Source organism: Pundamilia nyererei, unplaced genomic scaffold, assembly GCF_000239375.1.
Source record: "Pundamilia nyererei isolate P.nyererei 1_Seehausen unplaced genomic scaffold, PunNye1.0 scaffold00106, whole genome shotgun sequence".
Lineage (NCBI taxonomy): Eukaryota > Metazoa > Chordata > Actinopteri > Cichliformes > Cichlidae > Pundamilia > Pundamilia nyererei.
The window spans coordinates 2,233,676-2,244,012 of record NW_005187507.1 but is presented as its reverse complement, the minus strand read 5'-3'; the positions used below and the strand labels follow the sequence as shown (position 1 = coordinate 2,244,012).

Genomic DNA, 10,337 nt, shown 5'->3' with positions numbered 1-10,337 from the left:
CCGCAAAAGAAGACCACAAAAATGCGTAGTGGCACAAATAAAACAGAGTTTTTAATTGCAGAGAAATGCTCCACTGCTTTTGGGCATTTCATTTTCAAGCAGGAAGCTCAGAAAACCCCTAGGGGCTTAACAGTGACCAAATATATGGGTCCATCTCTCTGTTAGCACTGCGTCAGACTGACCAGGGTGTTCCCTGCCTCTCGCCCTGTGCAAGTTGGCTCCTCTTTTCCAGATATTTGCTCAGTAGGTACAAATGAACAACTTAATAATAAATCGTAGGATGTCCCATTTTTCTTCATGACATGTTTACTTTTGTGCTATATCAGTATTTGTTTTTGTTTGTGTGTCTGTGCCTGCTTGCACATCTTATAAGGCTGAAAACTAAAGCAGACAGAGCTTTCACCACAGCGGCCTCCAGACTCTTTTTTGACTTGCGTTTGGTAAACTTTTATTTTCTTCTTTTTAATGATCTGGTATTTTTGTTGTGAAGTACTTTGTGACTCAAAAGTCGGTATATAAAAACTTACTTACTTGTTTATTTGGTGTCAAAACCAAAAGGATGAGAGAAAAAACAAAGACTACTGTATGATACACAGTCAGTCTTAAACCTTGTGAAGTAGTATTGACCTCCAGCTCCAGTCCATCATTTACATAACCAGGAGGCACTCTGAAGGGCACCTCTTAGCCAAACAATGGACTGCTACCCAACTTCTGGAAAAGGTGCAGCAGACTGTTTTTCTAAACCAGCTTCTGTCTCCAAAAGTCTTCATATGTACTCTGCAGATGTGTATATTACGTACATGCAGTACCTACATGCATGTATTGATATAGATATGGGTAGATGAACATTGGTGTGTATATACTGAAACCAGGCTGGAGGGTTCCTGTTTTCTTATTGTTAAAGGGATGTAGTGGAGTGTGGTCTGTGACTCAGCTGCAGGGAGGGGTAGTGCATTGGGTTTAGGGGGCAGTGCCAGGGGAGGCTGGCCAACGCAGCTGGCAATGACCATCTAATCATGCCTTTCCTATTTCAGTGGCACGTGGAGACCTGGACCCTTCCAGGTCTCCACATGCCACTGAAGGAGAGAAGGAGAGAAGCGGGAAGTGGACAGCAGCAGAGAGCAAAACACAAACAGAAACTCTCTATGAGCTAGTTGATGACATCATCCTGAGCCATCCTGTAAATCAAAGACTGTAGAGCACTGAAACGCTTGTCCTGGTCAGGAATAGCACCGAATCATGTTACAATCCCTGTGGGATGGAGTTTTTCCAATCCCACATTAGCAAAGAGCTTGCTCATGGGGGTCATTTGATTGTTGGCGTTTTCTCTGTATTACATTGTGTAGTCTTTACATTATAATAAAAAGTGCCTTAAAGAAAGCAAAGCAAATCAGTTCTGTCGGTTTGACAGCTTTATACTCCATAAAATGTTACCATTGTTTCATTTAACTCTGTAAGTCATGACAGAATATTGAAATTGTCAAAAACTTTTATACAAGTATTTTAAAATGTATTTATCACGGTTCAGCATAACAGAATAAAAAAAACAGTCAGCTAAGGCCACGTGTTTTTTGAGCAATGATAATTACTAATTTGGTAATTTTGGATAGGTATACCATTACAGCACATTTTAAGCAAACAGCTGAGATGAGATTAAAGTGCAGAGTTTCTGAAAATGAAACTGTCAGTTGGGTTAAGGATAAAAAACTTTCCAAACAGAATCTATCAACAGGAAATACACTGTGTATTTACCACATTTTACTTTCTATTTAAACGAGTCAACTTTTCACTGCTGCTGTCGGTGTATAAGTTTGTGTGTTTTGGTGGATTGCCTCTAAAACTACCTAACTGTTCTTTACGGCTTTTGTCTTGTCTTTCACTTTTTCTTTCTGTTTACTTCAAGAATATCCAGTGCTTTATGGTACCTTAATCATGTTTAAACAAATCATATCGTGTGATAGAGTATACTAATACATCTTGTCGCATAGCTTTACTCTGTGACAAGATGTTTCTAATTTAAAAGATGTATTTTTTTTTTACTTTATTATTAAAAATGCATTGATCAGAAAAAAACAAACTGCACCTTCCATCTACTAAACCAATTCAAACGATTGAAATAAAAAGACGACTGCCTAACGTGAAGTAAAAAAAACACCTTCAGCTGCACGATTGTTAATTCTCACCTACTGTACAGATGTCTCAAAAAACATTTCTAATTTCCTTTTCTTGTTTTCTGTTTGATCGGCTTGTCACTCAAAATTTAAATGAAAGCCTTCTAACTACCCCTAGCTCAAATTAATGACACCCCCTTTTCCTGTCAGTTGTCCTTTTACCTTTTTCACATCTTGTAGCTATTTTTGGCTGCTAGGACACACACACAGACAGAGGGTGGACTTTTGATCTAGTATTTAGTCCTCTTCCCCACAGTGGACACACCATAAGAGCATTTCTTATAACCCAAGCAACTTCAAGTAATTGAAGTAAGTAATCATGGGATTTTTTACATATGCGATTTTTTTCCTTCTAAAGTGTATACATTAATTGTCAGTGTGCGCATTTTGAGTGTCTTTTGTATTTTTGATTTCTTTTTGCTGTTTGGGGAAAATGTTTTAGTTCTAGTGTTTACAGTTAGAACCTAACCAAGACTAAACTCCATACCAAGTCTAAGTGTAGTTAGTCTTATGTTCTGTTTTCTTGTTGATGTGTCTTTCCCTGTTTCCTGTATGAGCCTGTATGTCTCTTAAGTTATGCCTGTGTCTCCCTCTATCTAAAAACTATGTAAACTCTTTCGGTTTACATATTCCCCTCATTATATTACTCTGTGTCTCCCCAGCATGTCTCCTCCCATCGTTGTGTGAAATAGTCTGCGTCTTATTGTTTCCTGTTTTACTTTGACAGTGTCGTGTCCTGTGTTCAGTGTGTATAGTTTTGCTTCCTCTGTGTTGTCAGTCCAACTTGCTCCAGTTTTGTTCCCTGTGTGTTTCCACTCTCCCTAATTACCCTTGTGCACTTATATTGTGTCTTTTTTCCTCTTTCCTTTGTCAGATTGTCTCTATTTCCTCTGTGTCCTTTGTGTTATGGTCCAGTTCCCTCATTCGATTTTCCCTGTGTTTTACTTTTGCTTTTGTTTTTCAAGTTTAGTCAGTTAGCCTGGTCTCGGTTTCATGTTTTGCCTTTTATGTTAACATTGCAGCTTCAATAAACGGCTCGCTTTCTGTTCAGCTTTATTAATTTAAAATGTCTGTAGAACATTAATCAATAATGAATAAATTGTTTAAAAACTTGTGTCAGAGTGGAAATATATATGGGCCTGACTGTATTTACATATAAATTTGTTGGGATTATTTGAAGTTAAATAAGGCCAAGTGTGAATCTGACAAACATTTTTGCAATTTTGAAAAAATAATACTTAAGCTAATGAAATTTCTCTTGTTTTTTTTTCAGATATGGAGGCTGAGGGTAAGTGATGTAATGTAGCAGTCCTACAGTCATTTTCAGAATGTCTTTTAAAACTAAAATAGTGGTAAGGTGTGCGGTGAGATGAGAGATGAGAGAAAATGGGAGTAGAGAGAAGAAGAAGAGAGAGAAGAGAAGAAAACACAAAGGAAGCTGTTTGAGAGGAGTAGAAGTTACATGTATAACATGTACAAGTACAGTGGGATGCAAAAGTTTGGGCAACCTTGTTAATAGTCATTATTTTCCTGAATAAATCATTGGTTGTTACAATAAAAAATTAAATGTCAGTTAAATATATCATATACGAGACACACACAGTGATATTTGAGAAGTGAAATGAAGTTTATTGGATTTACAGAAAGTGTGCAATAATTGTTAAACAAAATCAGGCAGGTGCATAAATTTGGGCACAACAAAAAAAGAAAGAAAATCAACATTTAGTAGATCCACCTTTTGCAGAAATTACAGCCTCTTAACGCTTCCTGTAGGTTCCAATGAGAGTCTAGATTGTGGTTGAAGGTATTTTGGGTTTGATGGCTTCCGAGCATGGACAGCTCTCTTTAACTCACACCACAGATTTTCAATAATATTCAGGTCTGGAACTGAGATGGCCGTTCCAGAACGTTGTACTTGTTCCTCTGCATGAATGCCTTAGTGGATCTTGAGCAGTGTTTCAGGTTGTTGAAAGATCCAGCCCCGGCGCAGCTTCAGCTTTGTCACTGATTCCTGGACATTGGTCTCCAGAATCTGCTGATACTGAGTAGAATCCATGTGTTCCTCAACTTTGACAAGATTCCCAGTCCCTGCACTGGCCACACAGCCCCACAGCATGATGGAACCACCACCATGTAGGTAGCAGGTGTTTTTCTTGGACTGCTGTGTTCTTTTTCCTCCATGCATAACGCCCCTTGTTATGCCCAAATAACTCAATTTTAGTTTCATCAGTCCACAGCACCTTATTCCAGAATGAAGCTGGTTTTTCCAAATGTGCTTTAGCAAACCTCAAGTGGCCCTGTTTGTGCTGTGGGCGGAGAAAAGGCTTCCTCTGCATCACTCTCGCATACAGCATCTCCTTGTGTAAAGTGCGCCAAATGATTGAACGATGCACAGTGACTCCATATGCTGCAAGATGATGTTGTATGTCTTTGGTGCTGGTCTGTGGGTCGACTCTGACTGTTCTCTTCATTCGTCGCTTCTGTCTATCCGAGATTTTTCTTGGCCTGACACTTCGAGACTTAACTTGAACTGAGCCTGTGGTCTTCCATTTTCTCAATATGTTCCTAACTGTGGAGACAGACAGCTTAAATCTCTGAGGCAGCTTTCTGTATCATCATGATGGTGAACAATCTTTGTCTTCAGGTCATTTGACAGTTGTTTTCAGACCCTCATGTTGCTACTCTTCAGGGAAAATAAAAAGAGGAGGGACGCTTACAATTGACTCCCTTAAATACTCTTTCTCATTATTGGATTCACCTGTGTATGTAGGTCAGGGGTCACTGAGCTTACCAAGCCAATTTCCCTTCCAATAATTAGTTCCAAAGCTTTTGGAATCAATAAAATGACAACAGTGCCCAAATTTATGCACCTGCCTGATTTTGTTTAACAATTATTGCACACTTTCTGTAAATTCAATAAACTTCATTTCACTTCTCAAATATCACTGTGTGTGTCTCGTATATGATATATTTAACTGACATTTTTTATTGTAACAACCAACGATTTATACAGGAAAATAATGACTATTAACAAGGTTGCCCAAACTTTTGCATCCCACTGTATAAGCACACAGGGAGAAACACGGGACACGGTGAGCAGAGAAACGTAGGTAACATAGATGGACCAACAGCCTGTTTGGTGCCCTGGGCGAACATTTTCGCGTATATGTGTGTGATAGAATTTAGAAAACACATCGGTGGAAATTATAAGTCTATATCATAATGTCTTCAGTTTTTGTGTTTGTTGTAGGCCTGTCAATGTTAATGCGTTAACGCTGTCATCATGATTATCGCGAATAAAATTTGTAATGCAATCAACCCATCTGGAGCGCAGAATGGACAAACTTTGGACAAACAGCCTGAAATGCTTTGACAGAAACATTTCAGGGATTTTGAGTAATTCTGCGCCCCAGATGGATTAATTGTGTTAAAATTTTTAATCGCGTTAATTGTGATGACAGCGTAAAACGTTGACAGCCCTAGTTTGTTGGTTTGTTTTTGTGTAGTTTTGTTTTTCGAGCTGGTTATTAGGTGCCACTCCGTTTATGCTCAGCCATTGTTGTGAGTGCGCATGCCAGGGGCTGCGACACATTTATTCAGCCGTATTTCGCACATGACTATGAAAGGCGTAAGGGGAAGTAGTTCCTTACAATCCAGACGATCCGAATGAGTTTCTTTCCACTGTGTTCCCGTTAATGATAAACTACAAATTTACCCCAAAGTACTAAAATATTGATATTTTAATATGAGAATCGATTCTAGAACATAAATTACTGGTATCAGAAGAATCGATATTTCCGTATCGATCCGCACACCACTACCAGTCGCCCATCTCAAAAACCACTACTGACTGGAGAACACACACTAATATACACAAAGGGAAATGAGGAAACCGCACACAGGAGGGAGACACAGCTGAACCTAATAAGCAAGACGAGACAGGCAAAACTGAACACACTGACATAAGACAAAGACCTTCACAATAAAACAGGAAACTCAAAAAACACATGCAAAGACACAGACTAAGAGACACGGGCTTTACACAAAGACCTGACTGAACTGGAACAGAGGGAGCATGGGAACCAAAACCTAGGAACGAGAAATCATAACAAAAGACATGACCAGAATAACCTAAAGCATAAGATAATAATAATTAAAACAAAACATTTGTCAAATGACCCAGGACCATGACATTTAGTGAGATTAGGTTAAATGGTCATTCTAGATGAGGTGTGAGTCCGTAGGTCTGAATGTGAGTACAAATGGTTGTCTGTCTCTAAGTGTTAGCCCACAGGTGACCTGTCCAGGATGTAGTCTGCCTCTTACGCTACAGGCTCCAGCTTATTAATACTTATTAATAAGTACTTCAAATAGTGTAGTGGTTAATACATTAAAAACTGTAAGGCTGCACATTTAATTCCAGCTGGAGATATTAGCTTTTAATAGTAATAAAATTCTGGAGCTTACCACCAGCACATTGTTATTATCCATGATTAAGATGGTATATTTCCTTCTGTGTAGCCCATGCAGATATCTGAGGACCTTATGTTGGGTTATTTGGCAGACTGGAGGTGATCGACACTTTTCTCTTTTCTCTTTATATCTCTGTATTTGCAGCACATGCAGTTCTGCAAGGAGGTGCAGAAATTACTGTTAATATGGCCGGGATAGTGGAGATGATCGACACCTTTGATCGGCCCGCTAAGGCATTTGCTGTTGGTCCCTATGCAGGAGCAGGTGCATATGCGGATGGATTTGAGGACAAACCTGGAAAGCGTGTTCCAAAGGCAGGAGTGTATGCTAAGGCAGGAGTGGGCCACGCTCGTGCTGAATGGAGCATTTTTGACGCGGAAGCCAAAGGTCCAAATGCCAGTGCGAGAGCTTCTCTATCTCCTCTCAGTGCACGAGCTTTTGCCAGAGCAGAAGTAGCCAGTGCTTCAGCCTCTGCTGGTCCATTCAAAGCTAAAGTCGGTCTGGCAGTAGATACGGGAGTTGGAATTGGTGCCAGTGGTCTAGAAGCACAAGTTCTAGGAACTGGTTTCACTATTGGCCCTAGAGTGAAGATTTCCCTGTTAGGCAACAGTTTTGAACTTAACCTTGTATAGATGTCGGCTTTATACCAAGAAACCATCATCTATTTATGGCTTCTTGGTGAAACTGATTACTAACTAATAAATAAATAAAATAACTAATTATTTATTAGTTATTTTAGTTATTTTAAACAATGTGTTGGGTAATGAACTTACAATGAAATTCAGAATCCACTTTAAAACTCTGTTATTAACATATTAAGTTGTAGATTACAGGTCCCTGCTTATATATCACAGCTTCTGAGACCTTATCAATGAAGCTGGCATCTCCAGTTCTCTAACCAGGGTTTCCTAACTTTGCCTCGCACTGATTTTAAAAGCAGGGCTGATGGTGCTTTTGAGGTTAGTGCGCCCAAGCTGCTTACTGCTGAAAACACATTTTTATTCATTAGCTTTTCTTTAATGTTCACCTTACAGCCATAGTTGGCAACTATTTGCAGGTATGTGTGTTTGTTGGAATGAATGTCTGAATGCTACGGTTGATTATGTGTCTGTAAATTTGAACATAGCTTCAGTCTGTGGCTTTTGTTTTAATTCAATCTTTTGCTTCAATCTGTTTTGAAAAGTGCTATACAAGAGTATACAAATAAAGGTATTATTATTATTATTGTTACTACTACTATTATTGTTATTATTGTTGTTGTTGTTGTTGTTGTTATGGCAAAAAATTATAATCATGACTACTTTAGTCAGTATTGTAAATATTTTTCCTAATTATTCAGAAAATAAAAATAATGCCATTGCTGGAGTTGTGTTTTTGCAGGAAGTTGCTGTTGTTGAAAAACATGCAAAAAAAAAAATTTTGAACAAAAGAGAGAAAAAAATAAATAAATGATGAGGTGGTGCAGGACGCAAGTTCATCCACTAGGTACAGTTTGGCACTTTTTCACCTGTAAATCTTGTGAATAGGATGAGCAACTGTAAGAGCTTGTCACCACTGTAGGATTTTGAAGGCATAGATGAGGCTGAATAGATGCCTGGGTGGCAGTAGACTCTCCTCATGTCTTAGATCTAAGGAGAGAGGATTTGAGGCAACATGTAGTTAGTAGAATGAGACATCCTTACCTCACAGCCTCATTTTGATTGAGTGATTGATGACAATAGAATACACTGTGCAACAGAGCTACATCATAAATAATTTAGTTTAATTAATTATCCTCCTTTCCTCTGTGGTTTGTATATTTGACCTGTGTGTCTCTTTTATATGTTGAAATCACTTCTAACGGATACACCTGTGTGTCATCCAGCAGGCTTTTATTCATCACATACACTTTAAGAAGAAAGACATCTATCAACATGGCTTTCTGAGATCAGATTCTGGGTCACAGACAGGAAGACAGGACACAGGAAGGCACAAATTATAGAAACTAAAAATGAATTCTGTTTAGCTTGGGGTGAGAAACAGAAATCCAACAGCTAGCTCTCCCAGGCTAACAAGCACCTTGTATGCAAACAATGGATACAGTCTCTGTGATGTCACCTACTGGTTGTGTTGCACTGTATTGCGTTGTGTTAGTTGGCTAACTCTATCCAGACATTTGTTGGTCAAAGTGGCCACACGTGTCTAGCAAGCTGGTGCTCTTTGGTGGTGGAGGAGAGAAAATATCCACAAAGGCCCAAACACTCTTTTAAAATATTTGTTTATTCTCACCCACTGTACATAAATCTGAAGAAAAGTTGTGTATTACTGTGTTCACTGTTCTCACAGTGAAATTCCAGGACTAATCAGCTTTCAATCAGGGTAAAGCTGAAGTCAGAAAATAGGCAAAAACAATTTCAAAGTATACTTCTTTACTTAACTCAAATAACTATAGTTTATTAAGGATTCTAAATAAAAGAGATTCACTTTGATTAACTTTTAGTTCTGACTTAAATATCTGTGGAAACCAATTAACCTTTTTATGTTGATAGATTTGAGCTGGGCATCAGTGATATTTTGCACAGTTTTCACCTCTCGCTATGAACACTTGCTGTCAGCTGCACACAGTGATAAGCTGGTTTAATGCTGTGACTGACTTTTGTAATACCATGGCCATAAAGGCTGCCACAAGCACAGTCAAAAGTTTCACAAGGTGTGCAAACAAATTGACAAAATGACATGTAGATGCAGGGTTTGTGTTCTTTGTTCCCCTTCAAATCTTAGTGTAACAGACGCATGCCAGAACCGACCACATATTCACACTTTCAAACACTTTATTTGCTGTCTCTTGTAACGCGCGGTGGAGATGAAGTGACAAGTGTCAATGCAGTTTATTTCCAAATCATTAAGCCCATTCCCATATCCGGATCTGGCCCACACATGGGCCAGCACAAGGCCAGTTGCAGACACACTGGTGGTCCTGTCCTGGCGCATGTGTGGATTACCTCTGGCAAACCTGATCTGGGCCACCAAAGGGCCATCATTCTTCGCGGTATGTGGGCCATGTGTAAGTTTTGTGCAGCCACAGGGCCAGTTGCAGACACACTGCTGGCCCTGTGCTGGCCCAGAACAGTTTCAGCTCTGGCCCCAGATGTCAGCCTAATGTGTACCTTAATCAAGCCATGTAATAACAACATGTGCATAATAGTGCAAACGTAACATGACAAAATTCTGTTCAGACAGTGAATTAACTTATTCTTATATAGGGCTTTTGTACTCTCCCATATTACTCAATATGCTCTATACAACATTCAGCCAATTTCTCTACACTGAATGCCCCCTAACTACATTCATACACATTCACACTTGACATGTAGACTGGTGGAGTCAGGGATTGAACCACTAACCTTCCGATCCATAGGTGACCTGCTCTACCTCCTGAGACACAGCCCCCCAGTGGTAAACATGAGTAAGCCCTCACTAGGTTTTCGATAAAGTGTACACGCACAAACCTGTCAAACCTGCAACCTGGTTACCATAGCAGTATAGTGTTGCAACATGGCATTTGGGTCTTCTAACTAAAGTAGGAAAATAGGAACCTAAAAAGTCCCACATCTGGTTGACATACACCCTGCCATGACACCAGTCAGTCAGAAGTGCCAGCTTGATACCAGATCCGGGCCAGACCTGCTTGCTATGTGGGCTACTGTTGCCATA

General features: G+C 39.4%; 1 long non-coding RNA gene across 1 annotated transcript; it reads left to right on the top strand.

Annotated features, from left to right (window-relative positions):
- Window positions 1–2,151: 2,151 nt before the first annotated feature.
- Window positions 2,152–6,881, top strand: LOC102196845 (uncharacterized). Its single transcript, XR_311946.2, has 3 exons — window positions 2,152–2,480; window positions 3,445–3,459; window positions 6,789–6,881. It is a non-coding gene; the product is annotated as an uncharacterized LOC102196845 (long non-coding RNA).
- Window positions 6,882–10,337: the final 3,456 nt, after the last annotated feature.